Source organism: Cololabis saira, chromosome 6 (genome assembly GCF_033807715.1).
Source record: "Cololabis saira isolate AMF1-May2022 chromosome 6, fColSai1.1, whole genome shotgun sequence".
NCBI lineage: Eukaryota > Metazoa > Chordata > Actinopteri > Beloniformes > Belonidae > Cololabis > Cololabis saira.
The window spans coordinates 29,039,185-29,056,731 of NC_084592.1; positions in this window are offsets into that span (position 1 = coordinate 29,039,185).

Genomic DNA, 17,547 nt, shown 5'->3' on the forward strand with positions numbered 1-17,547 from the left:
GGTACAAATGCTACATGTTTTTGTGTATAACCATAATTTAAGAAACAAGTTGTGTCACTATAAAATACAGATAAAAACAAAGTGAAATGACAACTTTCAACTTTCATAAAAGCATATTTTCTTCACAAAGAATATAGAAAACATTTAAAATGTGACATTATACAGTTTAATAAAACATTTGCTCATTTTGCGTGTCATGTCTAAATAAAATCTAAAAAACAACCCTTACAATTTAAACACTGGAAAAACATATTTTCACTAAGTTATTAACAACTCAATGACAGACTGAGTATTAAAGGTATTGTGACATAATTTTTAACATGCTTTTAACAATATTAAAAGTCTTGGCCAATATCCCTCAAATATGTCTAAAAGGGTGTAACAAGAAAAACTTCACTCCAGTACTCCATGCCTGGCTTTTTTTATGACGGTGTTTTTTGCGCAGTGAAAAACGAATCCTTTTCCCCCTTTCCTGTCAATCATTGCCCCGCTCCTCCTCCAGCCCGCGGCTCAGTGCTGATGGGCAGGGAGCTGGGTGGAGGGGGCGGTAATTTAGCGGGTCTATACGTATACTGTAGGTCCGCCACCCAACCAGATGCGCCGTTTTTGCATAATTATGCGGAAATTCCCAGAAAGCACACAATACACTGAATGTTAAAAGTTCGTTTTTTTTGGGTGTAATTGATGTCAAGACACCCAACTAAACACAAAAAATCAAGAAAAATTTGTTTTTCATGTCACAATCCCTTTAAAAAAAAGCATCTTGGAAGTAAAGATGGCACCATGGTGGGTTATTGGTTAGCACTGTTGCCTCACAGCAAGAAGGTTCCTGGTTTGACTCCCGGGCAGAAGTGTGGAGTGTGTGGAGTTTGCATGTTCTCCCTGTGCTTTTGTGGGTTCCCTCCGGGTAGCCCGGCTTCCTCTCCCAGTCCAAAAACATGCATTTTAGGTTACACATAGGTGGGAGTGCTCGTGTGTTTGGTTGTTTTTCTATATATGGCTCTCCTTGTCCAGGGTGCTCCCTTGATGGGTATAGAAAACAGATGGAAGTAAAGACTTTACATATCTCAACATGTACTGTAGAGATCTGAAGTACCTTGAGAAATCTAAGTGTTCACAGGAAGAGGCCAAAAATTCATGTTGGAAACTCATAATCTTAGGGGCTTCAGTCAAGATCAGGAACACTTCCAAAAATCACAACGCTCATGAGGTCTTACAAAAAGTGATTCATGTGTCCTCCAGAGATTTAGGCTAACTCTCTACCATGTTAGGAAGAAACTATGTATGGACATAGTCCAGAAGCACAATCGTAGCTCATTCAAAATGAACAGAAGCAAAGAAAAAAAGTGTCCTCGGGACTACAGAGCAGAGGGGTTTGTTATTGGCACTCAGTTCAAAAGCCTGCATTTCTGATGGGATCAGTGTTCAGTACTGACTGAGAGAACAGCTTGAAAATCCGAACAGGAAACATCAATGTTGTAAGGTTTGTACAGTCTCACTCATAAATTTGTGCACGTATTGTTTGAAATTTATGTTTCGGCTTTTATGTAAACATTCGTAGTTCAAAACTTTTCATAGGAACGAACAAAACTTACTCCAGTTTGTGGAAAAATATTGCTTGCCATTAAACTTTGAAACATTAGTACATTATACAGTTTGTTATTTTCACAGGATGCAAAATATGTGCTTTACACATGCAAATACAATATATTTATTTTAAATGGTGGATATGTTGAATATTTAATCTTCTGACTATGTTTTTGTTCCTTTTATCTGCAGATTTATTAGTTTTTTACAACTGTCTGCATATATGTGGTGGACTAGTGGCGAGGCTAGCAAAAGAAACATTTTTTTCTATTCATCAAATCAAATCAAATCAAATCAAACTTTATTTTTAAAGCACCTTTCATACAAAAAACATGTAACACAAAGTGCTTTTCATAAAACATAAACATAAAATGTATTAGTGCCCCCCCCCCCCCCTCCCCCTCCCCCTCCCCCTCCCCCTCCTCGCACACACACAGATAGACACACGCAGACACATGGTGCAGACATGGCTAGGCACAGAGGATCCAGGTGAGGAAACGGTAACAGGGAGCCGTCCACGCCAGGAGGTCTCATAGCCCGCAGCTAGAAGGGGGGGGGGGGGGGCCCACAGAGACCATCCCGGCCCGGACGGATAGAGAAGTCCACACCACAGCGGTGAAGCCGTGGTGCAGAACTCCACCACCATCCAGGCCAGAACCATCCCCAGGACGACCCCCTGCAGGCCAGAGTCACTCCCAGCATGGAGGCTCCCCATGAGGAAACACTGGAGATAAAAGCTACAAGAAAACAGGATAAAATACACTAATAGAGTTTAAAAAGTATAACATAACGTAAAATCCTAAAAGTATGTCTAAAAAGCAAGACATTAAAAACTAAAGGACTAAGACAGTAAAATGTATAAAATAGACCATAAATAACGACTAAAATATTTAGATAAAACATTAAGATAAAACAATGAGAATAAATTATGATAATAAAAAAGGATAAACTAACTATAAAACAGAGTAGTAAGATCCAATAAAAATAAGGGTGAGCATAAAAAATGTAAAAGAGTTAAATGAGTCAGTTAAAAGCCTGATTAAAGAGATGAGTCTTGAGCCTCTTTTTAAAAACATCAACAGTCTCTGCGGCCCTGAGGTTCTCCGGGAGGCTGTTCCACAATCGGGGACCATAAAAACTGAATGCCGCCTCCCCGTGTGTCCTAGTTCTAACTTTTGGTATGGTTAAAAGGCCAGCACCGGAGGACCTCAGGGTCCGTGAGGGTTGATAGGGTAAAAGTAGTGCAGACAAATAAGAAGGCCCAAGACCATTAAGACACTTAAAAACTAGTAAAAGAACCTTAAAATCAACCCTGAAGCGCACAGGGAGCCAATGCAGCGATTTTAAAACAGGTGTAATGTGCTCCCGCCCTCTGGTCCTCGTCAGCACGCGTGCGGCTGAGTTCTGTAGTAATTGTAGATTGTACATGTTCTTTTTGGGAAGACCAGAGAGCAGGGCGTTACAATAATCTAAACGACATGAGATAAAAGCATGCATTAGCACCTCCGTGCTGGCCTGAGAGAGAAACGGGCGGACTCTGGCTATGTTCTTAAGATGGTAAAAACCGATCTTTGTTATGTTTTTAATATGTGGAATAAAAGTGAGCTCAGAGTCAAAAATCACGCCCAGATTTTTAACTGATTTTGAGGGTTTAAAATCCTGTAACTTTGGTAAAAGTTTCTCTCTCTGGCCTTCAGGACCGATGAGTAAAATCTCTGTTTTGCCCTGGTTGAGCTGTAGGAAGTTTGCTGCCATCCATGACTTGATGTCTAAAATACAGTTAAAAAGGGCATCAATTGGCCCTGTGTCATCAGGAGACACGGCGATGTACAGTTGCGTATCGTCAGCATAGCTGTGGAAGCTGATGCCGTGTCTCCTGATGACGTCCCCAAGGGGCAGCATGTACAGATTAAAAAGAGTTGGACCTAAAATTGACCCTTGGGGAACCCCACACCTTATCTTATAGATTCCTGAGGAACATGTATCCATACTTACGAAGAAACTACGATCAGTGAGGTAGGACGTGAACCATTTAAGAACAGTACCAGAGAGGCCGACCAGGTGCTTCAGTCTGTTTAATAAAATGTGATGGTCTACTGTATCGAAGGCGGCGGTTAGATCCAGCAGAACCAAGACTGTGAGTTTTTGGTTATCTAAATTGCACCTGATGTCATTTAAAATCTTTAAAAGTGCTGTCTCTGTACTGTGGTTCATCCTAAAACCGGACTGATGAGCCTCTAAAATGTGTGTTGAGTTTAAAAATTCATTCACTTGATTAAAAACAAGTTTTTCTAAAATTTTACTTAAAAACGGTAAGTTGGATACAGGCCGGTAGTTATTTAAAACATTGGGGTCCAACCCACTCTTCTTCAGAAGGGGCTTCACCACCGCCGTTTTAAAGGCGGTGGGGAAGACACCCGTCTGAAGAGAGCAGTTGACCAAATATAAAAGCTGTTCCTCAAAGAATCCATAGAGTGTTTTAAAAAACGGTGTGGGAATGGGGTCTAAAAGGCAGGTTGTGGGCTTTACCTTGGAGAAAACTCTACAAAGTGTCCCCGCATCAACCAAGGCAAAACTTTCCAGTGTTTCCTCAGGTAAAAGCACTGATCCAGGTGTGTTAAGAGTTAAAATCTGTTGAGATAAAAGACTGGATCTAATGTCATCAATTTTACCCCTGAAGTGGTCTGCAAAATCCTCACAGTAATGGTCTGTTGCTGTTTTATGGGATCTGTCAGGGTTTCCATTTGTTAAAAAATCTATTGTGGAGAATAAGAATTTGGAATTGTTTTTGTTATTTAAAATTAAGTTTTTGAAATGTGAAGTTCTTGCTTTTTTAATAGTATTATTGTAGTTTTTAAGGAGTTGGCATAAAATTTCATAGTGTATGGTTAATTTTGATTTCCTCCATCTCCTTTCAGCACTCCTGCAGTTTCTTTTTAGTTTCTTTATTTCCTCAGTTCTCCATGGGGGTGTAGGTTTTCTGCTAATTCTTTTGGTTAAAATCGGAGCCACTGAGTCCAGCGTTGTTTTGAGTATTTTGTTAAAATTGTCAACGATAAAATCACAGGGTGCTGGTAAAATCTCTGCAGGAGTGTTCTGTAAAATCTGGATAAAATTTGCAGCCACTTCAGGAGTTAGGTTACGTTTCCTCACCGTTCTCACCGGGGCCTCCCGCTGGTTAAAACTGGTGATGTTAAAAAACACGCAGAAATGGTCAGACACAGCCAGGTCCACAACAGAGCACGCACCCAGGGACAGGCCGTAGGTTATGACCAGGTCCAGGGTGCGCCCTCTGCTGTGGGTCGGCTGTGTGACATGTTGCTTAAAATCTAGACAGTTTAAAAGGTTTAAAAATTCTCTAGATACTGGGTCTGAGATGTTGTCTAAGTGCAGATTAAAATCACCAGTTATTAAGATCCTGTTGTAGGAGGTGTGAATAATTGATAAAAGTTCAGAGAATTGGCTGATAAAACAGGTGGAATACTGGGGGGGTCTGTAGACTGTTATGCAAAGAATTGGGGGGTTGCTAAAAACAAAAGCATGATATTCAAATGATGAGTAGCTGTTAAAAGGAACTGCATTGGATGACATAGTGATTTTTGTTATTGATGCAGTTCCGCCCCCTCTCCTGTCCCCCCTGGTAGAAAATAGAAAGTTAAAATCTGGTGGGGAGGCCTCAGTGAGAACACCAGGTGCATCTGTGCCAAGCCATGTCTCTGTAAGGAGAATACAGTCCAATTTCCTGTCTAAAATCAAGTCATTTATAATAAAAGATTTGTTTAAAAGAGAGCGCACGTTCAGCACAGCCATCTTGATGTCTGTGCCGAACGCGCGCTCATCATGACGTTTTAATGGAACATTAAAAACATAGCTGGATCTAAAAACATTGCTGTGCTTTGTTTTTCTGTGTGAAATTATGGTTTTGATAATGTGGGTGTCCAGAGATTCTGGTGACAGGGGTGGTGGTGGTGGTGCTGTACAGGTGTGTGTGGTGTTGGTGTATGTGGTGGGTGGGGGTGAGTGAGATGTGCTCCTATGTGTCTGTGTGTTAGCGGTGAGTCATGAGGTGGTGGTGCAGGACTGGACTGTCAGGTCAATGTTTACTGATAAAATCCGTGACCCCACCTGGTTTGGGTGGAGGCCGTCATGTTTAAAAAGGTGGGGTCTGTTTAAAAAAGCCATAAAATTGTCCACATATGGGATACCTTGGTCCAGGCAGTATCCCTTCAGCCACCGGTGCAGCTGGCGGAGGCGACTGGTGGTGACGTCCCCGTAGCGCGGCGGGGGAAGCGGCCCGGAAATGACCAGCCGCTTCCCCGTGTCCAGCAGGCGATCCACCATGGCCCTGAATTCCTGCTTCAGGACCTCCGACTGCCGATTTCTCAGGTCGTTGATTCCGGCCTCCAGGACCAGCGTGGAGGCCGAGCTGTGCTGATCACACAGGCGCAGGGCGGCGGACTCCACATCCTTGACTCGGGCTCCGGGGTGGCAGAAGGTCCGGCCGCCCTGCACCCTCACATGGCGGACCATCGAGGTCCCGACGACCAGGACAGCTGGGGTGCGTTGCTCCGCGGTCCCGGGGACCGGCACGGGTGGGGTGCGCTGCTCCGTGGTCCCGGGGACCAGCACAGGTGGGGTGCGCTGCTCCGCAGTCCGCCTGGAGCTGCGCCTCTGGCGGGAGGGGACCCGGGGTTGGTGATGCCGGCCTGCAGTTGCTCCTGGCCGAGACGGAGAGGCCGAGCCAGGCTGGGCCCGCAGATCCCGGTTCCTGGGCTGGCGAGAGCCACGATCAGCTGGATGGACCGGTCCCGGCGGAGAGCTGGGGCGCGCTCCCATCGGCGGGAAATCCTGCATGCTGAGGACATCGAACCTGGTCCCCAGTGGGAGATCAGGTGGCGGGGCAGGGGGAGATGGACGCCTGGTGCCTCTGGTCACCACGGCCCAGGATTTCTCCGCCCTGAGCGGCGTCGAGCTCACCGGCGCCGGAGCCGCCGCTCCATCCTCCCTGACGGAGTACTGCCACTCCGCGGGACGGAGACAGGAGGTGGAGGGTGCCGAGGATTTCGGCTTGGCTCCCTGCTGGAGCCAGCGGAGCCCAGCGGGTGCTGCTGCTGGAGATCCGGGGGTGGGAGATCCGGTCCATGGCAGGGTGGTGTTGTCCATGGCGATGGCCGTCATGCTCCGATCACCGGTACCGGATGCTCTCAGGTGAGCAATAAATTTTGACTGCGTCGTGGCAACTGTGGAGAAATCCATAAGGATTTTGTCCTTCTCTCTTAGGTCAGCTTTCAGGCTCACAATGCTGTCCCTCAGTTTTGACAGGGCGGGTAAACAGGTCTCACACACCATCTGCATGGTGTTCCGCGTTCCCGCGTTCCCGCGTTCCGCGATCACTTCCACTTCCGTATTCGTCATCGTATTCGCCATCATATGCAGTTTGACGTAACAGAAGATATACGTTTTCTTGTTTGTATGTGGTAGTGAAGGTGAAAGTGCCCTTCACCAGCCCTCTTGACAGTTTTATCTAGCAAACTTTATTAGGACCTGAGACAGATTCTGTCAGAGGACTTAAATCACAGACAGTGAAGTACAGAATGACAGACACAAACAGAAGATTGTGATGGATGTTGTGTACATTATTGATAATGCATTGGTGTGTGTGTAGTGTGGTGTGATGTGTGTAAATGAATGTATGATGTTTTGAGGTTATGTTGGATTTCACCCCCTGATTTGTGCAAGAGATGAAACAGTCAAAGCTGAAGAGACACATAAAGCAGGGATGTTGACCAACATTAGTTCAGCAACAACTCGTTATCACAACCAAAACTTCTGGCTGAATCTCAGTTGTATTGGGGTGTTGGGTCAGTGTCATGCACCATACCTCAGTGCACTAAGCTCGCTCTGCAACCCATCAGGAGCCATCTCGCTGGCCACACCCCCATGGATACCAGTTAGTGTAGGTGATCGTCCGGCTCTTCAAAGATGGTGGAAAGCGGAAACAACCCAGGATCCACGGAGGGCACTAGCCAGCACACACCTGCAGCACCATGGAAACAGCACACTGGTGGGGTGGGAGGGCCACCATCCTCAACCCCCACCCCAACCCCATTGATCTGCAGATTTACTTATTGGAGCTACAAAAGAGAAATAGGTTTGTTGGCCAACAAATTTTACCCACATCTAAGGAAATGAAGGTGCTATGTTTATTTATTGTTTATGTTTATTTTTATTTATGCATGACATTCCAACTCATTGTTTCTGAAAAATGTTAAAAGTAATACATCCCCTGGCTGCCACAATGGACAGCCATTGTAACACATTACAAACTTACCTTCCTGTTGTTCCTGTTGCTGTGAAGGGATTTGTTTTCATCTGGTATGGCTTTTGATTAAAAGCTCTCTACAGTTATAGAGACCATACTGTTGTCTGAACAAGTGTTTTGACCATTTAGAGAAATGTTTTTCCAACTTGATATCAAACCATATTCACTTCACCACTTCTTTGCTCCACTTTAGTTAAAATTGTCTCAGTCACCGTATCTGTAAAAGACATTACACATTTCCCTTACTTTCTTATAATGCGCCATGTAAATAGGTACACTTACAAGAGGATGCACCTTTACACCTACTTGTCTGGTCTCCCCAGGAGAGTTATGTTGGCTGATGAACCATTCGCTATTTGATTTGGGATTAATGCTTATTTCACGTGATAAAATGCAAATCACGTTGTAACCTTTACATGCAGTGTTTTTTCTGTAATTTTTAACATTAATATAGTCTCTCTCACTTTTGTAACAAATGTTGCATAAAAATTAGAGATGCTTCATGTCTTTGTAAAGAACTCATGAAATCTTTCTTAATTAAATCTCAATCTGGGGTATTAACATTACTGGCAAATTTTTTTTAAACATTCAATTCAATTTTATTATTATTACTATTTTACTACTTATTATACTATTACAACAGAAGTTGTCTCTAGGAGCTTTCCAGAGACCCAGAACATGCCCCCCAAGCAACATTTTGTTCAATTAACAAACATTTTAAGCATACGCTTCAGTTGCACTTATAAGATGTGTTTAATTTGGCAGATACACTTTATTCCCTGCTACATTACATTTTGCACTATTTTCCAACATCTAGAACATCTACCAGGAGGCTACGTGTAAGAAAACACCCCAGCAGCTGGCGTCGGAGTGATGAGACACAGTGTTGAGAAAGAATGAAAAAAATGTGACTAATTAGCTCAGCCTTGATGCCCCCTCATAACTGTCATCTGAGGCATTAGTGTGGCACTCACACTGAACAGAACCTGCTAACCCCCATATGGGCTCTATGGTGTATGGCGGCCCTGCTTTGGGTGTGAATGTGTGACAACTGTGAAGGTAGCAGTAGTCGTGGTAACCTCGCTGGAAAAGTGCGCCGTGAAAGGAGATTTTTGTGAGAGGAGGCCGTGTCATCACCATCTCAAAACAAACCAGGAGGCAAAACATACGTTTAACAGTTATTGTATAACTCATGCTTGTTGTCTTTTTTGACTTGTTTCTCCGTCACTTGTGATGCAAACCATTCATCTTCAAACAGCTGCTGAGGGGCTATAAACAATAAACCTATATTTTTCAACTGATTTCTCAAATCTCTCCATATATGCAACTTTATTTGACCCAGCTTCTGTCTGACCTACTTTCATATGATATTCCCTGTGGCTTTGATGTGTCAATTACTTCATTCAGCTCGAGCTCGAAGTGGCCTCCGACACTGAACCCGATCATTATGGTCACGCTATGCTTGTTGGGACATAACTCCCTTGTTAAGTCCAAAACACGTGTGAAGGAATAGGCCAGGTGAAGCATGGGGCTTGAAGCCAGTTACAAAACATCACGGTGCCCAGTGCATTACCTCCTCTCATATGACATATCAGGGTGCTTAAAATAGCCCGTACAGCTCGTGACTGCATTTAGTCTCGAGATTTATTATGGTTAAGTGCAGTCTCGTTGCATCAACCCCGCTCAAAATGAGGAAATGGCGAGGCTTTATGTTTACACTGAGCAAGACATGTCATTGCACACATTGCAAAATTAACTAAATTAAAGCACAAACACTGTAAACTCTGCCTCAGCAAGACGTTCCCAAAGCTTCTTTGCCATCACACGAACACGGTAAATGTCAAAATACACACCATCCAAGGCTATGCAGACAGCACCGGCCCCTGGCTGAGTGACCGGGGCCCAAACTGAGAGGTCCGATTGCACCGTCGTTGCTTTCACATTACAGTGTAATGAGGTTTTGAATGTCTGTTTAACATGAAAAGTCATGTGACCTCTTGGACTGTTGCACTTAGTGGCTGTGGTTTGACCTACAGCTGAAGGTCATCCCAATTTCTCAGTCTACCAGAGGTCTCTTTTCCTGCGTGTTTGCTTCAATCTGATATATATCATATTCAATGAGTTTACTTTTACTTTTTTTCTCCCTTTTTTAACAAAAGGGGACATATACAATACCAGTCAAAAGTTTGGACATACTTTCAGATGCAAGTGAATGGGAATGTGTCAAAAATGTTAAAAACTTAAAATTTAAGTTTAAATTATGTGAAACTTAAAATCAATATCTCAATATTTCATCGCCTTACCTCAGGAGTTTCTCGACGTGCGGCCACTGAAATCAATGGGATCCAACGGGATCAATGCCACTTGTGGAACTATTGAGGGCTAGATAACCAGGAAGTGCTGGTCTGTTTTATCCACTGCTCTGACCATCCAGGCAAGAGCAATAGTAGTCTCTGATGTTTGTGATAAAGTGTTTTGTCTCACTTACGGTTTACTTTGCTTGTGCTTGGTTGAATTGCTAGTTTTTTTTTGCTCATGTTTTTTTAATTTAATTTAATGTGATTTAAAAAAAAAAATCTCACTCCAAGCACACTTCAGAGCTTGAGAACCGTGTGTCATTACCCGATGTGAGTCGCTACCCGATTTGAGTCACACATGCGCAGTCGCGTCCAGCATCTTTTCAACAGCCTTTTTTCATCACCAAAACTTTTATAGGAAATCCAAATCCAGCTCTATGAATGTAAAATGATTGTAATGTAATGTTAAAAATGTGTTAGTTTATACCATTCCCAACTGAAAAAATATGAACATATCTATGCACCTCTCTCTATATATATGATCATATCTAAACACACACACTATATATATATATATACTGTATATATATATATATATATATATATATATATATATATATATATATATATATATATATATATATATATATATATATATATATTTATATATATATATATATATATATATATATACTATATATACTATTTTTTTTGTTTAAGTTTTTGGGGTAATATTAAACTAATGAAAATGCATGGTGTTTCTTCTCATTCATCATTAGTAATATCAAAGGGAACTTTTACTTATTTCATTAAAATTCAGACCAAATAGGAAAAGCAATCATGTAAATAATAATATCCCTAACTTATTTGCGCATGTGTGACTCAAATCGGGTAGCGACTCACATCGGGTAATGACACCGTGTTGTAAGCTAACAAGTGTGCTGCTAATGTTGCTGACGTTGTACACAGAGTGTCAGCTAAAGCTATCTTGCTAAGTAATATAAAGTAAATATAAAGCACCTGTTTTAATAGTACATTAAGAAGCCCTCTTGTCACAGTCTTCCATAACATAAACCCTGTCCTTTTTTTCTTTCTGTCATTAACAAGCATAACATGTAATGTGCAGCGCTGTATGTTATGGAAGTGATAAGAGGGCTTTTTAATGTACGGTACTATATGTAACGTTAACAGGTGCTTTATGTCAATCTCTAATCATGATCTTATCTTATTAATATTATGTGCAGCCTTGTATCGTCTGGTGTAAAATATATTAGTGATATAAACATCGTATATAAATATAGGCAGATAAAAATCACATTACCATTCCCGCTGTAGTATGTTTAAACCATGTAAACAGTGACTACGTTTACATGCACTCAATAACCCTTTTAAAACCCGAATATTGGCAATAACCCGAATTTGCACGGCCATGTAAACACTTTAAATAACCCGAATTTGCTCATATTCCGGTTTTTAAAAACCCGAATATTACCCCTGGGTTACTCCTTTTAAAACCCGAATATTCAGTCATGTAAACGCCAAATGGAATATCCCGACCAAACGGAACAGGAATTTGTTTTCTGCGCATGCTCTGTTCGCAAGGAATCCTGGTCTTTTGAGTCGATGGGTCCGTTTCACAAAGCAGGTTTAGTGAGAACTCTGAGTCTGTTAACCCTGAAATGAGGGAAACTCTGAGTTTTCCGTTTCACAAAGGGAGGTAACTCAAACCAGAGAAAGAGAGGTAACTCTAGCCTGTTTCACAAAGAGAGGTAACTTAAGCTCTCGGTCAGTTACCGTAGTAACAGACGCTCTGAATCTAACCTGGTCGGGACCAGGTTTATTTCAGCAAACCTGGAGTTTCTCTCCGTCTCCTCCCTCAGTGGCCTCAATTCAGCCAATGGGTCTTTACGCAATACGCATGGGTTTTCTGCACCACGGACAGCAAGCGGCAGAGTTAGAGAGCAGAAAAGGCGTATCTGACAAACGCAACGTATTTGATTCACTATGTCAGTGCAACAATATCACAGGGACATCCCAGTTTAACTTCAAACAGTTAAAGTCCAAATGCAAAAAGGAGAGGGAGAGTAAAAAAAGTCAAATATTTCCCTTAAACAGATGTATAAGAGGATTTATATCTTACTTTGAGATGAACTTGCATAATTAATCCATCAGTGGCTAACAGCCTCGTTAATATATTCTGGACCCATCACTTGCCTTCTTTCTTTTTTTTTTATTGCGTGGTTGTCTGCTTCATTTTAATTTTTGTAAGTTAGTAACACTGCAGAGCGCACTTTTTTTTTTAACTTTATTTAAAACTTTATTTAAAAGTTCCAATTACAGTCAGAACATTGACCGTGGACAGTCTGAGACATAAAGTGGATGAAGTGCATAAGTCATTACATAAGTAACATAAATATAATAAAATAAATCAATTTAAATAAAAAGAAAGAAAATGGCAGGACATATATAATATCTGCAGAGCGCACTAAAAACGAGATTGATAGCGACCACTGTCGTCAGGGACGCTGGGACATTTCAAGATATGAGGGGGGGGGGTACAAGTGTTGGGATAGATAATAGGCTACCTACTGAAATCCATCATGTTGTTCTGATATGCATTTGTAGTTATTTTATATGTATGAAGTAATAGAATACATCAATACAAATAGATACAGAGTAATTCCATAAATGTATTTAAAAAAAAACATTTACATTCTCCCCTGAAGCCGAGGTGTGGCAGCTGCCGTACCCAATTGACGGCCCTGATCTAATTGACAATAAAATTTCATTTTTTTTTTTTCAAAATATGCTCTCATACTCGCCATATGCACGTATTAACGCTTCTAACTCCAGTGGCGTGAAGTATGTGGATCTTCAGATGCAAACTAACGTTTCCTCAAAGGGATTTTGTAAATTGAAAAGATAAATAAAGTTAAAAAGAAAAAAAAGAAAATGTATGTCGCTCTTTTGTGTCGCCGGTTGCCATGGTGAATCCTTGTATCAGCGATCTACTGATGCTGGCTTTTTATTTCCCTCACGCTCGCGCTTAACTCCCGGTGAAACTACTTAGAGTTGAGTAAATTACCTCAAATCCGCTGTTCTGGAACCGAAAACTCAGAGTTTCCGATCTCAGAGTAGATCAACTAAGAGTTCAGGATTAGACTCAGTGTTTGTTGAACCTGCTTTGTGAAACGGACCCCAGGACGTACTTCTAAACCAGCCTTTCTCGACCGGGGTGTCGCGGCACCCTGGTGTGTCGTCAAAAAATGACCTATTCTGACATTTCATATATAAATACCGTATTTTCGCGACCATTCGGCGTGCTGTGTGGAAAGGCATCATTCGGATGGGGCTTTTTGCCATGGTGAAAAAAAAACCTATCCGTTAATGTAGCCTGAACCGGAACGTGCACCCACACATAGCATACATCAACACATGTGGTTCCATCGTGCCTCGAAGGGCAATACTTTTCTCAGTCAAAACCGTTACCGTGGCAACGCTAGATGCCAATAAGTGGAGAAAAAGGTGAAAATTCGGACGCTTATTGCTCGGCCGAACTTTATCGTAGCGACATCATTTAAATGTTTCCAGACTCGGTTCACTTCGGACCAAAAGATCTTTCAACCTCATTATGCCAATTAATACAGTTTTTGAGATATTAAACTTTCAATTAAAAAAAAAATATGTCCATTTGACTTTGGACGCTTGTTGCTCGGCAACAGGTTACCGTAGGGACATGATTCAAATGTTTCAAAACTCGCCTTGCTGAAGCTAGACCCTCCAGAAAAACGCGGGCAAAAATCCTTGATTCTGCGGGCTAAAATAATTGATTATGCGGGCTAAAATCATTTATTATGCGATTAAATGTGCGGGTTTTTTATGTGCTTTTATGCGGTGAAATTGCGGAATATGCTGGAAGTTGCGGATTCGGCGCTGAGCTCTTCCCTCTTCGCTCGCCGCTACTCATCATAATCATCATCATCGTTTATTAGTCAGACTCGAGGTCCATGATAAAAACATACAACACTCAATACATAAGAACACAGATTAAAAGAATGCTGATTGTACTGAGGGAATCCTTGTTAGTTTCTTGTCCTCCGTTTAGTAATATGCTTAATTCAGCGGGCTGTCTCGTCTGATCTGAGGTCGTAGACGAAAAAAAAAAGGAGAGCGCAGGTGGAGAGGGGCGGAGGTGGCCCGGAGGCCGGTCCCCGCCTGGTCTCTCCCCTCCAGCCCGCGGCTCGGTGCTCGGGTGATTGCCGGGCGCACCGGCGCGGTGAGGGGACGAGCCAGAGCTGTCACCCCACGTCCGCCGCCAAGATCCCCAAGTGGATGGGAGCGTGCGCAGCGGGCGCAGTGGTACGCGGTCAGCGCGGATCCTGAGTCCACCGGCAGCCGCGCCCCCCGCGCAAGCTGGGGGCTCGGCGGAGACGGCACTCCCTTTTACCTCTCACCCCCGCGGGGGAGAGCTGCTGTTTGGGGGGTGGCGGCTTCTGCGAGAGGTGCGGAGGTCCCCGGGCGGGTCCCGCACGTCGCGACCGGGCGTCCCGAGTCCCAACATGTCACTCACACTTCCCCCTTTTCCAAACTTTATGCGAAAATGTGCGGAAATCAAGCGAGCCCCGCATAATCCCCGCATAATTGCATATTTAGCGCGGACATATGCAATTATCGCGGGAAATATGCGCCCTTTTAGGAATCGCAGAAGCCGCCACCCCCCAAACAGCAGCTCTCCCCCGCGGGGGTGAGAGGTAAAAGGGAGTGCCGTCTCCGCCGAGCCCCCAGCTTGCGCGGGGGGCGCGGCTGCCGGTGGACTCAGGATCCGCGCTGACCGCGTACCACTGCGCCCGCTGCGCACGCTCCCATCCACTTGGGGATCTTGGCGGCGGACGTGGGGTGACAGCTCTGGCTCGTCCCCTCACCGCGCCGGTGCGCCCGGCAATCACCCGAGCACCGAGCCGCGGGCTGGAGGGGAGAGACCAGGCGGGGACCGGCCTCCGGGCCACCTCCGCCCCTCTCCACCTGCGCTCTCCTTTTTTTTTTCGTCTACGACCTCAGATCAGACGAGACAGCCCGCTGAATTAAGCATATTACTAAACGGAGGACAAGAAACTAACAAGGATTCCCTCAGTACAATCAGCATTCTTTTAATCTGTGTTCTTATGTATTGAGTGTTGTATGTTTTTATCATGGACCTCGAGTCTGACTAATAAACGATGATGATGATTATGATGAGTAGCGGCGAGCGAAGAGGGAAGAGCTCAGCGCCGAATCCGCAACTTCCAGCATATTCCGCAATTTCACCGCATAAAAGCACATAAAAAACCCGCACATTTAATCGCATAATAAATGATTTTAGCCCGCATAATCAATTATTTTAGCCCGCAGAATCAAGGATTTTTGCCCGCGTTTTTCTGGAGGGTCTACCAGATGAGGCACGAAGGTGGGGGTGCTGTTGAGCCATTAGGTCACGCCCATTAATGCAAACCATTAAATATCAAATTTTTTGCCAGGCCTGGCTTGCGTGCAAAGTTTGGTGACTTTTGGGGCACGTTTAGGGCAAAAAGGCCCTCATTTTGTCGGAAGAAAAAAAAAAACGAGAACATCTCCTACAGATACAATAGGGGCTTCGCACTGTAAGTGCTCGGGCCTTAAAAATTCCTACTATATGAAATATAAATAAATAGATAAACTAGAAAATTTCAGGAAATTTTGATATGGGCATATCCTACCGCCCATTCGTCCCCTCTTGCTCCTTTGCTTTGGGGCTATAGTGGTTATGTTCGGGGTGGTTCTATGTCAGTTTGAGGTGTTTATGGTCGTATTGCATTCATTCCTGTGCTCCCCAGGGGGTGTGGTTTAGGTTGATTAATTATGACCAAGAAGTAGTTTAGGGTTGTTAATAAACAGTTAAAGGTTGTTAATAAACCTTTTGGGATGAGGCCATTTGGCAAGCATTTTGACTTAAAATTTATGTAAATCACAGCTTCAGCAAGGCGAGTTTTGAAACATTTGAATCATGTCCCTACGGTAACCTGTTGCCGAGCAACAAGCGTCCAAAGTCAAATGGACATATTTTTTTTTTAATTGAAAGTTTAATATCTCAAAAACTGTATTAATTGGCATAATGAGGTTGAAAGATCTTTTGGTCCGAAGTGAACCGAGTCTGGAAACATTTAAATGATGTCGCTACGATAAAGTTCGGCCGAGCAATAAGCGTCCGAATTTTCACCTTTTTCTCCACTTATTGGCATCTAGCGTTGCCACGGTAACGGTTTTGACTGAGAAAAGTATTGCCCTTCGAGGCACGATGGAACCACATGTGTTGATGTATGCTATGTGTGGGTGCACGTTCCGGTTCAGGCTACATTAACGGATAGGTTTTTTTTTCACCATGGCAAAAAGCCCCATCCGAATGAATGGGGCCGTTTGGCATGGATTTTGACATAAAATTTCCTTAAATCACAGCTTCATGAAATTTGAATATGTTAAAGCGCACAGCGTGCCGAGTTGGGGAACATTTGTAATATGTCTCTACTATAACCTTTTCCTGAGCAACAAGCATCCAAAGTAAAATGGAATTTGTTTTTAATTGTAAGGTAAATATCGCAAAAACTGTAATAATTGGCATAATGAGGTTGAACGATCCTTTAGTGACAATCGGGCCGAGTGTTTGAAAGTTTGAACGATGTCTCTACGATAAAGTTCGGCCGAGCAATAAGGGTCTGAATTTTTTGCCTTTTTTTTGCTTTTTGGCATCTAGTGTTGCTACGGTAACACTTTTGACTGAGAAAAGTAATGCCCATTGAGGCACGATGGAGACGCATCCAACGATGCATGCCATGCATGGGTGCACGTTGCGGTCCAGGCAGCATTAACAGATGGTTTATTCACATGCTCCCCAATACAAATGCATAGGTTTTTGTTGTCATGGTAACAAGCCCCATAGGATAGCTTGGGACCATTTGGCTTCAAAATCTCAAAAGCTGTTAACGACAGCCTAATGAAACCTCAGTATGTTGTAATCCACATCATCCCGAGTCGTTTAACATTGGATGGATGTCTCTGCAATATTGCGTTGCTGCGCAACAAGCTTCCAAAGTTCCGTTAGCATCAAAATGAACATAGTAGAATATCTCAAAAACCGTAATAGCTAGCATGATGAGACTACAATATGTTGTAGTATAACGCGTCCCGGGTTTTTCAATGTTGTAATGATGTCTGTACGATAACACGTTGCCTAGCAACAAGCGTCCAAAATAAAATGGAATTTTTTTTTTAATGAAAGTTGAATATCGCAAAAACCTTAATACGTAGAATGATGAGGTTGTACGGTCCTTT